This window comes from Cryptomeria japonica, chromosome 4 (genome assembly GCF_030272615.1).
Source record: "Cryptomeria japonica chromosome 4, Sugi_1.0, whole genome shotgun sequence".
Lineage (NCBI taxonomy): Eukaryota > Viridiplantae > Streptophyta > Pinopsida > Cupressales > Cupressaceae > Cryptomeria > Cryptomeria japonica.
The window spans coordinates 576,962,520-576,983,536 of NC_081408.1; positions in this window are offsets into that span (position 1 = coordinate 576,962,520).

The following is a 21,017-nucleotide window of genomic DNA, read 5'->3' on the forward strand; positions in this document are numbered from 1 at the left end:
AATTCATCGGAAGTAAATTCTCCTCCTTGATCAGTTCTTAAGCACTTAATCCTCTTACCGCTTTCTTTTTCTACAAGTGCTCTGAAGGCTTTGAACTTTCCAAAAGCTTCAAATTTGTCCTTCAAGAATGTGACCCACATCATTCTTGAGCAATCATCAGTAAGAATCATAAAATACCTATCTCCTTGCACACTCCTAGTTTTCATAGGACCACACAAATCAGTATGCACAAGAGCAAGTAAATTGTCTGTAGTGAAAGGTTTACCTTTAAAGGTTGAGGAAGACATTTTTCCCAGTTGACACTCTCTGCACAAAGGATTCTCCGGTTTGCTTAGCATAGGCAATCCACTAACTGCCTTGATCTGATTGGCCTTCACAATATTGTCAAAGTTGACATGGTAGAGTCTCCTATGCCATATCTAGCTATCTTCAAACTTAGCCATTAGACATTTACTGATATTAGAATTTAGCTGAAATAGGTTACGTTTGGTCTACATATCGGTAGCCATCAATTCACCATTCTTTCCTTTGATTTTGCACACTCCATTTCTGAATCCCAGAGTGAGTCCATTATCATTCAGTTGAGCAACACTCAAAAGGTTGTGTCTGAGACCTTCTACCCAATACACATTGTCAACACTGCTTCTTCCATTTAGAGAGATGGACCCTCTCCTTTTTACCATACATGGTGCATCATTACCAAAATGAACCACACCATCATCATACTCTTCCAAAGATAAAAACTTACTTTGGTCACCAGTCATATGGTGAGAACAACCACTATCAATAATCCATTCATTGGAATTATCAAAGCGGGAGACAAGAGCCTTCTTGTCTAACACATCTTCCTTGACCGCTACAAACACAATATCTTCATTTTCTTCATCTTTTGATTCCTCATCAGTGACACCTTCATCAACTGCTATAAAATAGTTTCTCCAGTTTCCTCCTTTGAACTCCTTGAACCTCTCTGGTTTATTTTGTTGTCACCATTAGGGCAGTTTACAACAATGTATCCTATCCGGTTACAAGAAAATAATTTCAAAGGAATCTTACCTCTATATTTACTGGTTCCCTTGGGAAGTCTCTTGGCAAGAAGAGCTTCAAATTCCATCAAGATCTCTTCATCATCCATTTCTCTACTTTGTCTTGGTTCACCACTGGTACTAGCTTCTTTGCCTTTTCTAGATGGTGCAGCAGATGCTATGAAGGTTGATCTAGTCTTCTGAATACTGCCATCATAATTATTTAGCTCATAAGTTGTTAACTTTGCAATGATGGAGTCCATGGATACCTTTGTCTTGTCTACAGACCTCAACTCCTGAATAGCCGCATCCCTTATTGCATAGACCGGTAATAAGGATCTCAAAACTTTGCTAACAACAATGGAATCTTCCATTTTACCACCTGCACTCTTGATATCTCCAACAACAGTTTTGATTCTTATTCCATATTGTTGAATGGTCTCTCCTTCAACCATCTGCATGTCTTCAAACTTCCCCTAAGGCTTTCTTCCTTAGCTTGTTTCACATGCTCATCACCACCATAGATATTCTTAAGGGCATCCCATACTTCTTTGGGATTCTCTTTGTCCTAAACATCAATAAACTCAATGTCAGATAGACTACTAATTAGGGCTTCCATGACTTGCCCATTCTCCTAAATCTCTCTCTTTTGATCATAGGTGAGAGTATCGGTAGGGATAACATTAGCACTCTCAACATAGCTCCAGTGTTGAGCACCCATGCTTCTGATGTATATCTTTATTCTATCCTTCCATATTTTAAAGTTGTCTCCGTTGAACTTTAGACCTTCCCTCTACATCATTAGAGTAGGATCTTTACCTCAAGCAGTTAAGCTTACAAAACAAAGGACCTAGAGGAGGCTCTGATACCAATTGATGAATCAATAATGAACAATTAGTACCAAAATGGTACTAAGAGGGGGGATGAATTAGTACTGAGAAAAACACTTTAACTTGACTGGTTAGATTGAGAACACTGCACTTGACTAGCAAGCAATAACACCGGTCTAAATCAGATTACTACCGGTTAAGCACAGTGAGAGACATAAACCGGTAACTTAGCTTTCCACACAATCTAACATCTTATTTCCACTTCACACATATGCATACACCAGTAATACTTCAATATAAATGTAAAGACTTACTGGTTCAACATGCTTTACTGCTTAAGAGAGAATAATGAAGCATCACATGAAAAGCATCACAAATAACACACATATTTTTCACGTGGAAACCCAACTGGGAAAAACCACAGTGGGGATGAATACCCAAAAGTTGTTCTTTGAACCCTTTTGAAGTCTGCTCTATTAGGAGCCTAGTCTGGTTAAAGACTTTATAATAGGTTCTGTTAGGAACCGATCCTACTAGGGATCACCTGGTTAAGGGATGGCTAAAATACCCGGTCAAGGGTAAAACCTTGTTAAAGGTTACCTTGTTAGAGGATTTTAAGAACTCAATTATTTTGAGTCATGTTGTTAAAGGATTTACAACAAACTAGTTAAAGCTACCTTGTTAAGGGATTATCCAACTGTTGAAGTGGTTAGAGGTCAACAGGTATTACAATGATCTGGTAACAACACTCAATGCCAATGCAAATCCACTTTGGTTTCTTCCTTCTGTAGTCACACTCTGTAGGTATCTATTCTCTTATCTAGTCTGGAAAATATCACATATCACTACACTTGGATACACATACAACATTTGCCAACAACCTCAACATGAATAACAACATCGACCTTATAGGAAAGAGATAGGTCGGTAGCATAAACCCTAAACCCTAAACATTTAGTTTATGCAATTCAGTCGATTCAATCCTAACTATTGATCATATTGCATTGATTACAACAGTCTTGAACAAATCTCAAGACATTCTCCAACATTTGTTCTTCACCGCTTCTTAGAGTCTGATAACCCACCATGCGTTCTCCACCATTACAGAGACTTCACACATTCCTGAGCTAGATAGTATCAATCTCCTTCATGCAAGATCCTTCACGTGCACAAGGCTAACATGGCAACACAATCTGTTCTTCATTACAGTGCTAACTCATCACACGATGTCATCGGTTGAATCACATAGGCATAGAACACTTCAACCAGAAACCATGAAGCTAAGACTACCAACCAGTAGTCATCCCATATGAAACCTTGATACAAGACATTCCATATACCAGTTCACATTCCAACATACTGGTTCACTTGGACAAACATACCACTTCAATTTTTCACATATACCGGTTCACATTTCAACATACCGGTTCACTTGGATAGACATACCGCTTCACTTTTTCGCATATACCGATTCACAACATCATACCAGTTCTCTTGCAAGTGCTTACTTCAATATACCAGTTCACTCTTTATTATATTGACATCAATGACAACATACAATATCATCATTTCAACATACTCTGCACATATGCCAACATTTTTGTGGGGTGGTGGATTATGGATCCAACTTGTAGCTACAGAGGACTGGCCTGAAGAGAAAATAGGAATGGTGGAGTGTGTGGGAATACAAACCCTACTGTGATGGAAATGTTGAGAAGAATTGCAGCCTAGTTAGAAGCTGTTGAAACAGCCCAAAGAAGAGGTCGACATATTGAAGATGTGAGAAAAGATAATGAAGAAGAAGCATTAGAAGAATAAGTAGCAAATCCACTAGCGAATGATCCAGATGAAGAGTGGTTTATAAGAGTGTTGTCAAGGGCGAAAACCAGACCACATTTTAGTCCATTGGATTATGATGGAAGATTGGATCACAAAGATGGAAAAGTATTTTGATTTTGATGGTACTGTAGAAGATAAGAAGGTGATGTAATGCCCAGCCGGGAAACCCCAAAGGGTTTAAGTTAAAAACACTCAAATGGAGTGTAAATATATATATAGTTTTTATAATAGTAATTAAGAGTGTTCATAATATGACACATCATTAAGATACATTGAAGTTATCTAACGCTTAGATAACATAGCGGAAGACTAAACGAACCTAAGGAGTTTCCCAACATGATTACGTAACCTTTCACCTAACTCAACTCGCGACAATTGATCCATTTAAGCTGGATATCTTAATTATGAGTTAATACTTAAGACATGTATATATATTATGTTCGATGAATTGACATCTTAGAATTCTAGGAAATGTTCATCTATTTTGATTGGAGAGAAGGCTAACGTGAGGATATTTATTCAATGCAATTTAAAACATAATTAGCTTACGAATTCACCCATTAAGGTTTAAGTAGGGTTAGCTTAATGAGTCCATCCATTTTAGATACAATGCGACTAATATAACAAAGTTCATTCATTTAGGTGTAAAAGTAACCAACCACAACTAAGATCATCCTTTATAGTTAAAAGTAAGGCTAATGAGATGAAATTCATTCATTAAGAATTAAGTTGTAAATAATAAAACAAGGTTCCTTCATTTGGTTTTAAACATAACCAACTAATAAATCGTAGTTCATTTATAGAGGATAAAATGTAAATAGCCAAAGAGTTCTTTCATTGAAGTTAAAATAATACTAAGAGATGGAGCTCAATTCATTAAGGTGAAAATGTACTAGAGCCACATGAGTTCATCCCTCTAATTAAAATATAGTTAGCAAGATGATATTCATTCTTTCAGGATTAAAAAAATAAGTACATAGTGACAATCATCCATTAGGATTAAAATATAACTAACTTAATGAGTTCACTCTTTTTAGTTTAAAATAAAGTTAATATGAAGAAATACATTTGCTATGGTTAAGATTTAAACAACTAAATGAGTTCTCCCCTTTTAGTTCCATTATAGCTATTATGATGAAGATCATTTATAGAGGGTAAAATGTGGGTAACCAATTGAGTTCATCCAATTATTCAACTAATTTGGTGAGGATTATTTGTTTAGAATAAAACGTAAATGCTAAATGAATTCATCCAATTTAGAGAAATATAGCTAACAAGACGATGTTCTTTTACTTAAGATTAAAAGGTAAATACCCAAATGAGGTTCTTCCATTAGAATTCAATTTAGATAATGTGACAGTTACTCCAATATTCGTTACCCATCCAATACGGTCAAATTTCAAGCTTTATAACAAATTAATCCAATATTTGTAACCCAACGAGTTTCTTTCCATGCTTACTTCTTTTCATTTACATTAACAAAATACTTTCCATAATCATATTTACAATCTTTTATGACCCTAATTACTACATTTAACAAGAAGACTTTATTCATGCACTTGAGATTTAGCTTCATTAAATTCTCATTATACACTTACAAAATGCAACCATACATGATAACTTAAAATATGAAAAAACAAAAAACAAAGGCATTGCATAACACAGATATGATCTCGGAGTTCACCCCTAGAGGGCTACATCTCCAGGTCTGCTCAATTGCAAGACCCCTCTGGCATTTAATATAGTTAGGATTACATAAGTTTCATGTCTTTTACATCTTTTCCATATAGGCAAACACAACCACTATACAACAACCACTTTGGCCAATAATTACATAGATGATCCCTTTTAAGAAGTGGACCCAACTGAACACATCAAAGCAATTTACAAGTTCTATTGTCTGACGATACTCTAACTAGGGACGTGACCGGCTATGACCAACACAAGCAACCAGACGACAGGGTCCAAACAAACCTATCAAGGCCTTGCCAGTACTTAACACAAGCGAAAACATAAATTAAACTTGCCATATTTTCCATTATCTATTTCACATTATCGAGAAGGAAAGTAACTAAACTATTTATTTTACTAAAAGAAGTTATCATTAACTTCCAAACTTCCAATCGATACATTATTAAATTTCTGATGATCCTATTAGCATATCATTTGAGCTTTCAAAATTTCCCATGACGAACTTAAAAATACTTATACATTTTAGATTTCTATTTCTAAGTTCATAGAATGATCAAATCGAATCACAAAGTGTTCTTGAATATCGTAATATTTTTTTTAAAAATCACCAATTGTTAAATACTATTCAATATATATATATATATATATATCCTTAAAAAAAATATATATTAATAATATTGTTTAATAACGTTCGAATTTCAAATTTATTATTTATTAATACATATATTAACCTTCACATTAAATATATATTAATAAAAATTAATTATTATTTAAAAACTTTATTTAAGAAAACTATTATTAAAATCAAATTATCTATTTTATTATATTATATTTTTTTTAAAATAAAAAAAAGAAAACTAAAATAAAAATTGGGGGGGTTCCACGTGGCCCCCATGGTAGCTCACGCTACCATTGGTAGCGCTGCTACCAAATGGTAGCAAGCGGCTGCCATGGGCAGCACTGCTACCATTTGGTAGCAGTCGCTACACCCCATGGTGAGGGTTTATCCCCGCCACGAGGGTTCTTGTTTTTTTTGTTTTTTTTCTGTTTTATATATATTTTTTTTTTAAAATTATTTACTGTCAAAAGAATCATACAGTAAATAAAAAATACAGTCTTCGAGAGACTTTAAAATTTTGTTTTCCAGCAGCATGGTTTTCTCACATTTAAATTTTTTTTTCTTTTAAAATCAAACACCATCATGGCAAGGAAGATTGATTTACACAAATTAATATCAAATCAAAACCCCATAAAAGTAAAACAATAATAAACTAAAAACCCCCAAATTTTCTTTCATTCATAGTCACTAAATTTTTTTTTTTTCCAGAATGTTTAAAACAATAGTATGAGAAATTTTATTGCAAGAACATGATTTTCTAAATACCCAAAACAAACTTCCAGATGGGAAGGATTTATTCAAAACCCATAAACCTTTTAAACATTCTTGATCCAAAAACAACCAATATGGATTTTTTTTTTTTTAAACAAACAGAATTTCATGAGGAAGAAACAAACACATTTTTTTTTATTCACAATGAAATAAGGGATAAACAAGAAACCTACCTCCTTTAGCTTTCGTGGCAAGAATTTGAAGATGAGCCCAACCTGCCATTCCAGAAGGCTCCATTCTCCTTCCAAAAATTTCTCCATCCCTTTTTTTTTTTCTCTTTCTTCCCCCAAAAATTCCAACCCCCAAAATATTTTTCAACTTAGATTAAATGGAAACCCCCTTTTTGACCTAATTTCTAATTTCGAAAATTAAGCCCTTTTTAAAATAAAAAGAAATGATAATTCTTTTCAACTATTAAATTGATTTAACTTGATTTTCTAATTAATATACTTCTCTCTTATTCAATCTTAATTTTAATTTCTCAATATTAACTAAACCCACATTATATTTCGAAGTATTGACAAGGGTAAATCATTTAAATTAAATTAATTTCCAAAATCAACCTTTTACACTATATCAACTTTACAAATTAAAAATGATTTTCTTTAAATAATAAAATTTACCCTTTCATTTCCAAAATGCAAAAGTGGTTAAATTATTTCTATTTCCAAATGACTTTTAAATCTTCCTTTTTAAAAACGCATGAACTAATTAAATTTGTTATTTAAAATTAACTATTAAATTAAACTCGCTACACATAATAAAGCGATCTTTTTAATAAATGACTAATCTCATGAAGGAAACCTATTTGTTTTAATTCCTCAACTACTAATGCGTAAATGAACACATTAATTAAATTTAAATACTTAAGCTTGCTAAAAATATAAATAAAGCGATCTCTTAAATTAACGATTAATCATATAAAAGAAAACTATCTATTTTAAATTTCTCTATTACTAATGCGTAAATGAACACATTATATTGAATTAAATACTTGGGATAAAATACTCCATTCCCCACATGCAAGGCACACAAACCAAGAAAGTCCACCAATCACACGACACGCAACCCAAACGACAAAGGAACCCTACGGATCACACATGATGCTCACATGATCATGGCTAAAGCAAGGCGAGAGTTTTATGACCACCTACTCCAAATTCTAAGGATGAAGGAGGTATACTCAACCCTGTGAATCCCAATGGAGATGAGCTTCGCACCTAGGCAGTATAGTACCTGCAATCTCCTGCAACCATGAGTCACGCAAGCATACATATACATACATATTCTATGAAGGTGCTAGCTCGAGATTATAACAAGAATTAGGAACAATTACATTTACACAAGAATCGATGAAATTCGCACAATAATAGGTACGCACAATATTCATATAGTTTTATCTACAACATTACATAACGATAAATCCACCATTCAAGAATGCCACATAGGAAGTCAACCAAGGTCAAATGGGTTTTACAAGGCCGACTAGGGTAGGGGCATTACAGGTGAGATATTCTTTCACTAAGTTGAAAGGTCATGCATCAATTGGGTGAGACCATTTGCAGGTTGATAGATAGAGAAGAGGTAAAGAAAATATCAAATCATGAGAGGAGATGGTTACCAAGTTGAAATCAAAGTTTATGCCAACTGATTATCAAGTGAATTTGTTCTACAAGTTACAAAACTTGAGGTAGAAGGAATCAAGAGTGAAGGATTATACTGAGGCATTCTACAAGTTGAATATCATATCCAGACATAGTGATGATGAGGTTGAACAAGTTGCTATATATTTGAATGGGTTGTGGATGTTTATAAAAGATGAACTCAGTTTTATCAAGTTACAAAGTGTTGAGGAAGCTTACCAATATGCCCTAAAAGAAAAAGAGAAGTTGAACAAAAGACATGAGCAGAAACAAAGAGGTAGAGGTGGAAGGTTTTCTAGAGGATGATTTCAAGGAGGAAGAGGATATTTTGAAGGAAGAGCAACTTGTGCAGATTAGAACAAAGATAAGGAAGTAGCAAGGATGGTAGTTTGTACTGAAAGGATGATAGAAATTTCTACCAGAGAAGAGAACCTGATAGTTACCAGAACAAGGGTTTTGGAAAGGATGACCAAAGACAAGATAAGAGAGTGTTTAGAGGAACTTTCTTTAAGTGTAGAGGAGAACAACATTGTTCTTTTAAATGTAAGAAGGAAAAAACCACTGGAAGAACAACATTGGTAGAGTAAGACCCTACCAGATTAGTTTACAAACTAGATGATGGAGAACTGTTGATGATAAGGAGAGCTTTGTGTCATACGAGAGATGAGGAGGAGCCCTTGTAGAGAAGGAATTTGTTCAAGACCTGATGTAAGGTATCTGGTAAGTATTGTAAAGTCATTATTGATAGTGGTAGTTTAGATAATCTTGTTTTAGAGGAGATGGTGAATAAGTTGAAGCTGGAAATATTGAAACAATGTAAGACTTATCAGATAGCATGGATTCAGGATGATCATAAGATATTAGTAAGTGAGCAATATCTGGTGAAATTGAAAATTGGGAATTATCATAATGAAGTTTTGGGTGATATTATTCCTATGAATATTTGTCATATCTAGTTGGGTAGGCCTTGCCAGTATGATAGACAAGCAATACATGATGGGATAAAGAACATATACATTATTGTTGCAAATGGGATGAAGCAAACCTTGTTGCCCTTGGAGGAACCCCTAAAGAGTGAAGTCTGTACGAATGCTAGAATTTGTTTGGTTGATGAAAGGAGATTCCTAGATGGAATGAGACATGAGAGTATGTGTTTTGCCTTAGTTCCTAGGAAGAATGAGAATCTGGAGCGTGAGGAAGAACAAGCAGAGGAGATAAAAGAGTTACTGACAGAGTATGCAAACATCATTTCAGATAATGTGCCTGATGGATTACCACCTATGAGGAGTATCAGTCATTGCATGGACCTAATTCTTGGAGATAGTTTTCCTAACAAAGAAGCACACCGGATGACATCGACGGAGAATGAGGATATGAATAGACAAGTGTAGGAATTATTGAAGAAAGTTTGATCATAGAAAGTTTGAGTCCTTGTGTAGTACCAGCCATGTTAGCACCTTAGAAGAATGGAGAATGGAGGATGTCTACTCCTTCTAAAGCAATAAAAAGGATTAGAATGAAGTATTGGTTTCCTTTGCCAAGGATGGATGACATAATGGATTGTTTGAGTGGAGCCAAATAATACACAAAGATAGACTTGAAGAGTGGATATCATCAGAGAAGGAGATTAGTGGAAGGCAACATTCAAGAAAAATGAAGGATTGTATGAATGGTTGGTGATGCCTTTTGGGTTGACTAATGCACAAGGTACTTTCATGAGATTGATGAACGAGGTATTGAAGAATTTCTTCGGTAATTTTGTTATTGTGTATTTGGATGACATTCTGATTTTTAGTAAGACAAAGGAGGAACATATGTTGCATTTAAGAAAATTTTTGCAGAGATTGAGAGAAGAGTAGTTGTTGATAAATCTTAAGAAGTGTAGTTTCATGAAGGAAGAGTTAGTCTATTTGGGATTTATGATATATGGAGAGGGATTGAAGATGGACCCTGAGAAGGTAAGAGAAATTGTTGAATGGCCTACACTAGAAAGCATTGGAGAGGTTAGATCATTTCATAGACTGGCTAGTTTGTACTGGAAATTTATCAGAAATTTCAATTCAGTTTGTAACCCTATGACTGAGACAATGAGAGGAGATAGAAAGGAATTCAAGTAGATAGCTGCAACAAATAGGAGTTTTGAATTGTTGAAGCAGAAGGTAACTGAACAACCTGTGTTAGCTTTACCAAATTTTAGCAACGTATTTCAAGTGGACTGTGATGCAAGTAGAAATGCAATTGTAGTAGTGTCGAGTCAAGAAGGGAGAGCAATAGCTTATTTCAGTGAGATGTTGAATGGTGCAAGACAAATATATTCATTGTATGATCAAGAATTTTATGCCATAATTCAAGCCTTGAAGAAGTGGAGACATTACTTGTTGCCTAAGGAGTTTGTGTTGTATACCAATCATCAAGCTTTGTAGTATTTTAACAATCAAAGTAAGTTGAATCAAAGACATATGAGATGGGTAGAGTTATTACAGAGTTACACCTTTATGTTGAAGCATAGAAGTGGGAAGTCAAACAATGCTGTTGATGCATTGAATAGAAGAAGAATTTTGCTAACAGAGATGAGAGTGACAGTGTGAGGATTTGTGGAGTTGAAGAACTCATATGATGATGACCCGGATTTTGCAAAAACCTTAGAAAGCATGTAGAGAATTGGTGATGGTGGATAGAAGTAAGTAGTTGGATTATTTCATTCAGGATGAGATGTTGTTTAGAGGAGTTCAGTTGTGTATACCTAAGAGTTCTATGAGGGAGAATTTGATAAAGGAGAAACATAGTGGAGGATTAGCTAGACACTTTGGTATTGACAAAATAGTAGCATTGGTGAGTGAACATTACTTTTGGCCCTGGATTCATAAGGATGTTTGGAAATTTATGCAAAGTTGTAGAGTTTTTCAAATTGCAAAAGGCAATAGTCAAATGTGGGATTATATAAATCTTTGATAGTTCTGAAGAGACCTTGGGAGGACATAAGCATGGATTTCATACTTGGATTACCTAAGACACAGAGGGGGAATGATTTTATATTTGTGGTGGTGGATAGATTCTTGAAGATGGCTCATTTCATACCTTGTAAGAAGACATCAGATGCAGTGCATGTAGATGAGTTATATTTCAAGGAGGTAGTGAGATTGCATGAATTACCTAAGAGCATAGTTTCAGACACAGACACTAGGTTTGTTGGTTATTTTTTGACACTTTGGAAGAAGATGAAGATGCATTTGAAGTTCAGTTAGACTTTTCACACAAAGACTAATGGATAGACAAAGGTAGTAAACTAGAGTTTGGGAAATTTGTTGAGATGCTTAGTTAGAGAGAAGACCAGAAGTTAGGATTTTATTCTTGCACAAGCAGAGTTTGCCTACAATAATTTAGTGAACATGCATACCAAAAGAACATCTTTTGAGAATGTGATCAGAGCACACCCTAGAGGTATATCAGAATTAAGAGATATCAATAATAAAGACAAGAGGAGTGCAGAAGCGGAGGAATTTTTAGATCATATGAAGGTATTACATGTTTAGGTTAAGAAGCATTTGGAAGATATGAACACCAAGTATAGGGAGAAAGCAGATGAGAAGAGGAGACATAAGGAATTTGAAGTTGGTGATGAAGTAATGTTGTATCTAAGAAAATAAATATTTCCAGTAGGAACCTATAACAAGTTGCAGATGAGGAAGTTTGGACCTTGTAAGATCTTGAGAAAATTCAATTTTGGAAATACATATGAAGTGGAGCTACTAGATAGTTTGGGGATTTCACCTATATTTAGAATTGTAGACCTACATTAGTATCATGAATCAGAATTCAGTGAAGACAATATTGAAGACTTGCAGAAGCAGATGCTCTAGAAGAGATCAAATTAGATTGAAGATATTTTGGATAGTAGGATTGGGCGTAGCACACGGAGAAACCAGTACATAGAGTATCTTGTGAAGAGGAAAGACAAACTAGTCGAAGATTCATCTTGGATTTCTCAAGAAGAGGTGAACCATTTTGGTTTTCCTCTAACCCCCAAAAAGTGAGAGACTCACATTCTCAACAACCTTGAATGCATGATGTAGGAGAATCCCTAGTTTTTGGCAATCTTGCAGCAACCAAAAATATTTCTTTTTTAGTTTGTTTCCTTTTTTGCAATTTAGCATTTCTTTCTGCAATTTCTTACATTTCCTCACTAGATCTTGTGGAGTTGGATTTTTCTTGTGGACATGATTATCTTCCTTTCCCCAAGTCCACAAGACATTTGGATCTTTTTTCGGCAAGTTATCAATTCTAGTATCTAGGACAATTTTCTAGCTTAGAACATCAGAATTCCTTGGACCTATTTTGGCTTTGGAAAATCTTGTGGATCATTTCTATAGCTTGTGGAACTTCAATTTGTTATTTCCAATATTCCTTGATGTGTGGTCAACCTTCCCTTTGGTCTACACTTTATCCTTTGTATTTTCTAGAGGATTCTCTTGGTGGAGGCCAACCTAGTTGTTTTACACATTTCATCTTGTTCATCAACATTTGATTCTTCTTGGGCCAATGCGATTCCCTATTTAGCATATAAATCAGTGTAATTTAGCATGTAATAGGTAGTAGTGAGAATGTAGAAGATCTATCTAGAGATCTAGAGGTTTAGAGTTGACTAGTACTGTAGTTGAGCATGTATCTATCAGGCCAGTGAGCAAAATCTTGTAGCCCACTTGTTACTGGCAGATTGTAATCAATTTTCATGAAATAATTCATTTAGTTATGCATTGCCTCCATCATCTTGTCTTGTTTCCATTGTAATTACTCATGTTTCATAGTCCAGATAGATCACATGGAGGTCCCTCCTAATCGTAACTGCACCACTAGAACTATGATGAAAGATGCTAATTTGGCTAATGTGTATTGGAAGAAATATGTGCATTTTGTTATATATATTCTTAACAGGGTACAAATAAGAGTGAATCATATTAAGATACCTTATGATCTATGGAACAAAAGACCTCCTACTATAAAATATTTTATAATATTTGGAAACAAGTGCTACATTAGAAAAGATGGAGAAGATCTTGGAATTTTAATACCAGAGTAGATGAAGGTATATTTATGGGATATGCTACAAACAAAAAAGCCTACTGGTGTTACAACAAGAGACTAAATAAAACAATCGAGAGCAAAAATGTGAACGTATGTGAAGTATGGGATCAAACTGCTCCTGAACCTATTTAGGAAACTGATCTTGAGAGTATCTTGATTGTTGCATAATAAAAGCATGATCCAAAAAACAACAAAGATAAAGTAACAAGTTAAGAAGAAGAAGAACCAGAGAAATTTATCAAAACCCCAGCCAAATATGTGTAAAAAAACCATTTTGAAAATTAGATAATTGGAGATAAAAGAATAGGAGTTCAGACAAGGAGAAGAATTGTAGAACCAAGTGATTAGGAAAATTACTATTTCCTTTCACTGGTGGAACCTAAATCATATAAAGAAGAAACCAAAGAAGAGAGTTGGGTAAGAGAAATGGAAGAAGAACTTGTTGGTAACAATAATGAAGGAAAACTAAGAGGGGGGGTGAATCAGTTTTCACCGGATTAAAAAAAATTAACCTCAAATACAAATTTGATTAACTACAACAACAACAAAGATAAGAAAATTGATAACACAACACACAACACGAAGATTTTGACATGGAAAATCTAGTTAAGGGAAAAACCACGATGGGAACCTACCCACAATAGACGATACTCTATAGTAGTATGTGAAATTAATTACAATTGGGAATGCACATGCATTCAGGCCCACTACCTAGAGCTCACTGCTAAAAATACAATAACCCGAAAGGATACAACCCTAAGCGAAGGTTCACTACCATACAAGGAATTCTCACTGACTTACAAAATATTTAAACAACAATCTAGAATCAAATGAACTAAAAGAATAACATTTGCAAATGCCTGATGACAGTTCTGGTTAAGCACACTTGTCATTCTACAACACTCCAATCTCTGCTCAATCACAATGTCGAAGGATGTATTTTCTTGTTCGCACCTTTACCATTCTCTGATAGTGTAGATAAAACACCGATACCCAAATTTACATGACTATATCACCTATTTATACAATTCATCAACCTTGACTACAAGGTCGGCCAAACCCTCAACTCACAATTCTAAAATTACAGCACACAATACAAAGATCGACCATCATATAAATATTATGATATACATGACATAAAATGGACCCAAACCAAATGCTCAAACATGCAATACCTTTGGAAATCATTCCAAGATCAACCAAAACACACTACACCACCAAAATACTGCATAACATGAAGAACATCACCGGATCATGAAAATCACCAAAAACTCATGCAATAATCAATGTAGATCATCAAAACAAATAGGAAATAATTAGGAAACACAAGCAAGCATGTTAGAATCATATGTAGCAACTTCACCAACACCACTTATCAAATCTTCATTGATCAACATCTGAAACTCAAGAACACTCAAATAGTAGCAACTGCCACGAGGAAAGATAACTTGTGGAGAACCAAATCATGAACCATCTAAAATGAAGATACACAAGAACATCCCAAACAATCTCCCAAAATATCAACTCAAGATCTAATCACAATGGAATATATTGGAGGAAATATCAAACTTTGCTAAGCAATGATCAGAAAAACCAAACTGTAAACCGAATCCTATGATATGATCAATTAAGCTCCCAGATCACTTAAACCAATATAAAAAGATATAATGACACTAGAAATACTCGATATACTGAACCATGATCCCAATAAACCAATTTGCAACCACCAGAGTAATAAATCACATGAATATGTTGACATCAATGACAATAACATATCCTAGTAGCAGCATTGTCCAAGAATCTCCCCCTTTGGCATTGATGGCAACATATGAATGTGAAAAACAATCAATGCAAAGAAAGAAAACATCTCTAACAAACTCCCCCTAAGATCAAGCAAATAAAATAGTTTTTCACATGCTTTCTCTCCTCCTTTGACATCAATGACAAAGGTTCTCAAAATAGAAAACCAAACTTACTCTCCTCAGAATAAACAAATCATGATTATAACCAGCCCAATTGAACCAAAAATGGACTACTCCATCAACAGATCAAAATAGGCTCATCAATCTAGACAAGAAGATAAGACTGTAAAGTCCACCAGATTGATGCAATTCAATGCATCTAGTTCCCATTAGGAGGGGTGGCTACCCTTAACTTGTCTCTTAAATAGATAAATGTATCTGTAGGCAAAGGCTTGGTGAAAATATCAACAATTTGTTCCTTTGTAGACACATACTCTAACTTCACTTCCTCTTCATTGACTTTTTCTCTAAAGAAATGATACTTGATTGATACATATTTAGTCTTTGAATGTTGCACCGGGTTATTTGACATATTAATAGCACTAGAATTATAACAATATATGACAGTAGACTCATCATAAATAACTCTGATATCCTTCAACATTTGTTTCATCCAAACTACCAGAGTGTAGTTACTAGCAACAACAATGTATTCAATTTCAACAACAGATAAGGAAACTGAATCTTGTTTCTTACTTGACTATGAAACCAATTTCTTACCCAAAAAGAATGCACCACCGGAGGTACTCTTTTGGTCATCAATATCACCAGCCCAATCAACATTAGTGTACGCATATAGCATGAAATCATCATTCCTTGGATACCACAAGCCAGAATCCACAAGTTCCTTTCAAGTATTTGAATGTCTACTTTACAGTAGTGACATGATTCTCTTTTGGATCAGCTTGATATCTAGTAGCCATGCACACAACATGCATAATATCAGGTCTAGTTTGAGTCAAGTATAGTAGTCCACCAACCATAGATGTGTACAAGGTTTGATTAGCTTTTAGAGATTCATCATTTTTAGATAATTTACAACCAGTCATCATAGGAGTTCCAAGTAGTCTAGAATCTTCTAATCCAAACTTCTTTAGTAATTCCTTCACATATTTAGTTTGAGATATAAAAATACCTTTTTTCAGTCTATGAAATATTCAAATCTAAGAATAATTTCATCTCTCCTATCATAGACATCTCAAATTCTTTCTGCATATCACCAACAAACTTCATACTCAAGTCATCATCTCCTCCAAAGATAATGTCATCAACAAAAACTTCAACAATCAAAATGTTATCATTCTCAATATTGAAATATAGATTACTATCTACAGTACCTTTATTAAATCCTAATTTCTGAAAATACTTATCCAAACTAGCATACCAGGTTCTAGGGGCTTGTTTCAATCCATAAAGAGCTTTCTTTAGTTTGCATACCATGTCTCCATCATCTGATAATGAAAATCCATCAGGTTGCTCAATCTAGACTTCTTCCTCAAGATCACCATTCAAAAAAGTTGACTTGACATCCATCTGATATACCTTGAAATCCTTATAAGCAACATATTCAAGCAATAGTCTAACAACTTCAAGTCTACCTACCGAAGAAAAGGTCTCCTCATAATCAATCCCTTCCTTTTGTGAATATCCTTTGCATACCAATCTTGATTTATTTCTGACAACTTTACCGACTTCATTCAATTTGTTCCTGAATATCTATTTAGTACCAATCATATTCTTGTCTTTAGGTCTAGGCACAAGTTCCTAGCATTATTCTTTTCAATTTGATTCAATTATTCTTCCATATCCTTCATCCAATTTTCATTTTTGCAAGCCTCAACAACATCTTTAGGTTCAATTTTAGAAATCAAACATACCTCTTCAGTAGCTAGCCTTCTTCCAATCATCACGCCTTTATTTTTATCACCAATGATATAATTTTCAAATTGATTCAATCTTACATACCTCAGAGTCTTCTGATTATTCTTATTTTTAGGTTCCTACACCTCTTCATTGACATCAACAATATCAGGATTAATTGCCTCTACCAGATCCTTCTACTTCAATTCTTTACTCTAAATTTGTGTTAAAACAACATTCTGATCATCATCATATCTGCGTGCTCTTATTTCTTTTCCATAGTTCTCATCAACCTTCACATTTTCACTTTCCACTATCTTTCTCAGTCTCTTATTGTAGCACCAGTAGGATTTTCTCTTTGTTGAATATCCCAACAAAATTTCTTCATAATTTCTTGCATCAAACTTTCCTATATCCTCATCTCTCTTGATATAACACTTATTTTCAAAAATTCTAAAATATCTCGCAATAGGAACATGACCAAACAATAGCTCGTAAGGAGTCTTGTCGGTATCATCTTTAATATGCACTTGGTTGAATGTGTAAACAATAGTGCTAACAACTTCTTTCCAATAGATCTTTGGAACATTCCCTTCAATCAACATAGTCCTTGCAACATCCAAGATAGTTCTATTCTTCCTTTCAACAACTCCATTCTACTGTGGGGTTTTAGGAGCAGATAATTGTCTTCTAATTCCATTCTTCTCACAAAATGAGTCAAACTCACCAGAACAAAATTATCCTCCTCTGTCAAATCTCAGACACTTCAACTTCAATCCTACCTCAATCTCAACCTTTGCTTTGAATATCTTCAATTTATCCAATGCATCTGATTTTTCCCCCAAAAAGGCAACCCACATCATCTTGGAATAGTCATCAATCAGTAACATGAAATATCTATCACCTTGCACACTTCTTATACTTGTAGGTCCACCTAGGTCAGTATGCACAATATCTAGCAATCCATCAAATGTATACTACTTACTCTTGAAAGAAATTCTTGTTTGGTTTCCCATTTTACATTCCTTACATACTGAATTAGCAGGCTTAACAATTTTAGGCAAATGTCTAACAACTTAAGTAGAACTGATCTTAATCATAGAGTAAAACTTAACATGACACATTCTCCTATGCCACAACCAAATTTCATCAATTTGAGCAATCAAGAAACTTTTCTTGTCAGAATTCAAATGAAAGATATTACCTTCAGTCTTAGTTCCTGATGCAATCTCTATACCAAAGGCATTTAGGATCTTGAATTTTCCATTCTTGAATTCCAAATCATAACCTTTTTCAACCATCTATCCAACACTTAAAAAGATTATACTTCAAACCTTCAATATACAAGACATCATTAGTGTTGTGCTTACCATCAAAGGAAATAAAACCTCTACCATGGATCACATAGAATTTATCATCTCCAAATCTTACTATTCCACCATCACACCTCTCCATATTCATAAATTTTCTTTTATCACCAGTCATATGATGTGAACAACTGTTGTTAATCAACCCTTCATCTTTCTCTTCAACTTTAGCAACTAAAGCTTTCTCCTCAATAGTGTAACTTGTGGAATCAATAGGTACCAATCCATTTTCCTTAATAGCAATAAACACAATTTCATCTCCTTTTGATTCTTCACTTGTAACACCTTTATTAGCAACATAATAACACTTCTTCTTATGTTTATACTTTTGGTTAGACTTGTAAGTCTTATCATACTTCTCATGCTTCTCATATCTATCATAATTATCATGCTTATCAAATTTATCATGCCTATCATACTTAGACATTCTCTCTGAGCACCTAGAAGAAAAATGTCCTATCTTATTGCAAGAGAAACATTTTAGAGTTAATTTTCCATCATACTTACCAAATTCTTTAGGCAATCTTTGGACAATCAATGCTTCAAGATCACCCAATTCTCTTTCTTGCTCTTCTATCTCTCTTCTCTCCCTTTCATATCTAGAGATTCTACATTCTTTAGGATCATACTTCTTCTTTCTAGATATAGATGCTCTAAATGTTGTCTCAAAATTTCCATGTGATTCACCAAACTCGCTCAGTTCAAATGCAACAATCTGCCCAACCAATGTATCTCTTGTCATAGTAGTCACACTCTGGATCTCATCAATAGAAACTACCTTATGTTTGTAAGAAGGAGGCAATAATCTAAACACCTTCACAATAATTTCATCTTCTTTAAGGGTTCCACTGACACATCTGATACCTAGGACAAGTTCATTTACATTAACCATGAAGGAGTTTATGTTCTTATTTTCTCCCATTTTCAGTATCTCATACTTCCCTTTCAAACTCTACAACTTAGAAACTTTGACTTGTTTATCTCCTTCATACAGGGTCTCAAGCTTCTCCCAGATCTCGTGTGTAGTCTGAAACCCCATTACATTAGTCATCTTTGAATCAGTCTGAGCACTCAGTAATGCTTCCTCAGCTCTAATATTATTTTTTAGCATCCTAGATCTTAGCAGTAGTAACTGGTCCATTATGAGGAATAGAATAGGCATCCTTTGTAATCTTCCAATAATACTCTCCAAGACATCTCAAGTGAACCTCCATCTGGTTCTTCCTTATAGCATAGTTACTTCCATCAAATCTCAAACTCTCCTTAAAAATAACACTTCTAGTTGCCATCCTAGATCACCTCAAGTAGTCAAGCTTCCTTCGAAGGATCTAGCTCTGATACAAACTTCTGGCAACAATAATGAAGGAAAACTGAGAGGAGTCGGGGGAGGATTGAATCAATTTTCACTAAATTAACAAACTTAACCTCAAATACAAATCTGATTAAGTGCAATAACAACAAAGATAAGCAAATTGATAGAAAAACACACAACACCAAGATTTTGACATGGAAAACCCGGTTAAGGGAAAACCCACGGTGGGAACCTACCCACAATAGATGATACTCTAAAGTAGTATGCAAAAATAATTACAATGGGGAATGCACATACATTCAAGATCACTGCCTAGAGCTCATTTCTCAAAATACAACAACCCGAAAGGATACAACCCTTAGGGAAGGCTCACTACCTTACAAGGAAGTCTCACGGACTTACAAAATATTTAGACAACAATCCGAAATCAAATGAACTAAAAGAATAGCATTTGTAAATGCCTGATGATGGTTTCAGTTAAGAACATTTGTTTGCTCTGCAACACTCCAATATTTTCTCAATCACAATGTTGAAGGATGTATTCGCTTGTTTGCACCTTTACCATTCTCTGATAATGCAACCACAACATTGATACCTAAATTTACATGACTATATCACCTATTTATACAATTCATCAACCTTGACTACAAGGTCAGTCAAACCCTCATCAAACGATACAAAGATTGACCACCAGACCAATATTATGATATATATGACATAACATGGACCCAAACCAAATGCTCAAACACGCAATACCACCAGATCATGAAAATCAACAAAAACTCACACAATAATCAATGCAAATCATCAAAACAAATCGGACATAAATAGGAAACACTAGCAAGCAAGTTAGAATCATCTTTAACAGCTGCACCAACACCACTTAATAAATCTTCATCGATCAACATATGAAACTCAAGAACACTCAAATAGCAGCTATAGACACCTAAAAATGCCTCATCAATCACACACTAATTATTCATCCTAATTAATTAACTAATTATTTAATTATTTGATTAAGCTACTTATTCTTCTAAATTGACTCAATCATAACATTTAACATTTTTAATTATCAAATTTCTATTCTTCAATTAATTAATCAATTAACCCTATCTTTAATATTAATTAAATATTAATTATTTAATTAATTGGGACTTATTCCTTAGTTAAATAAT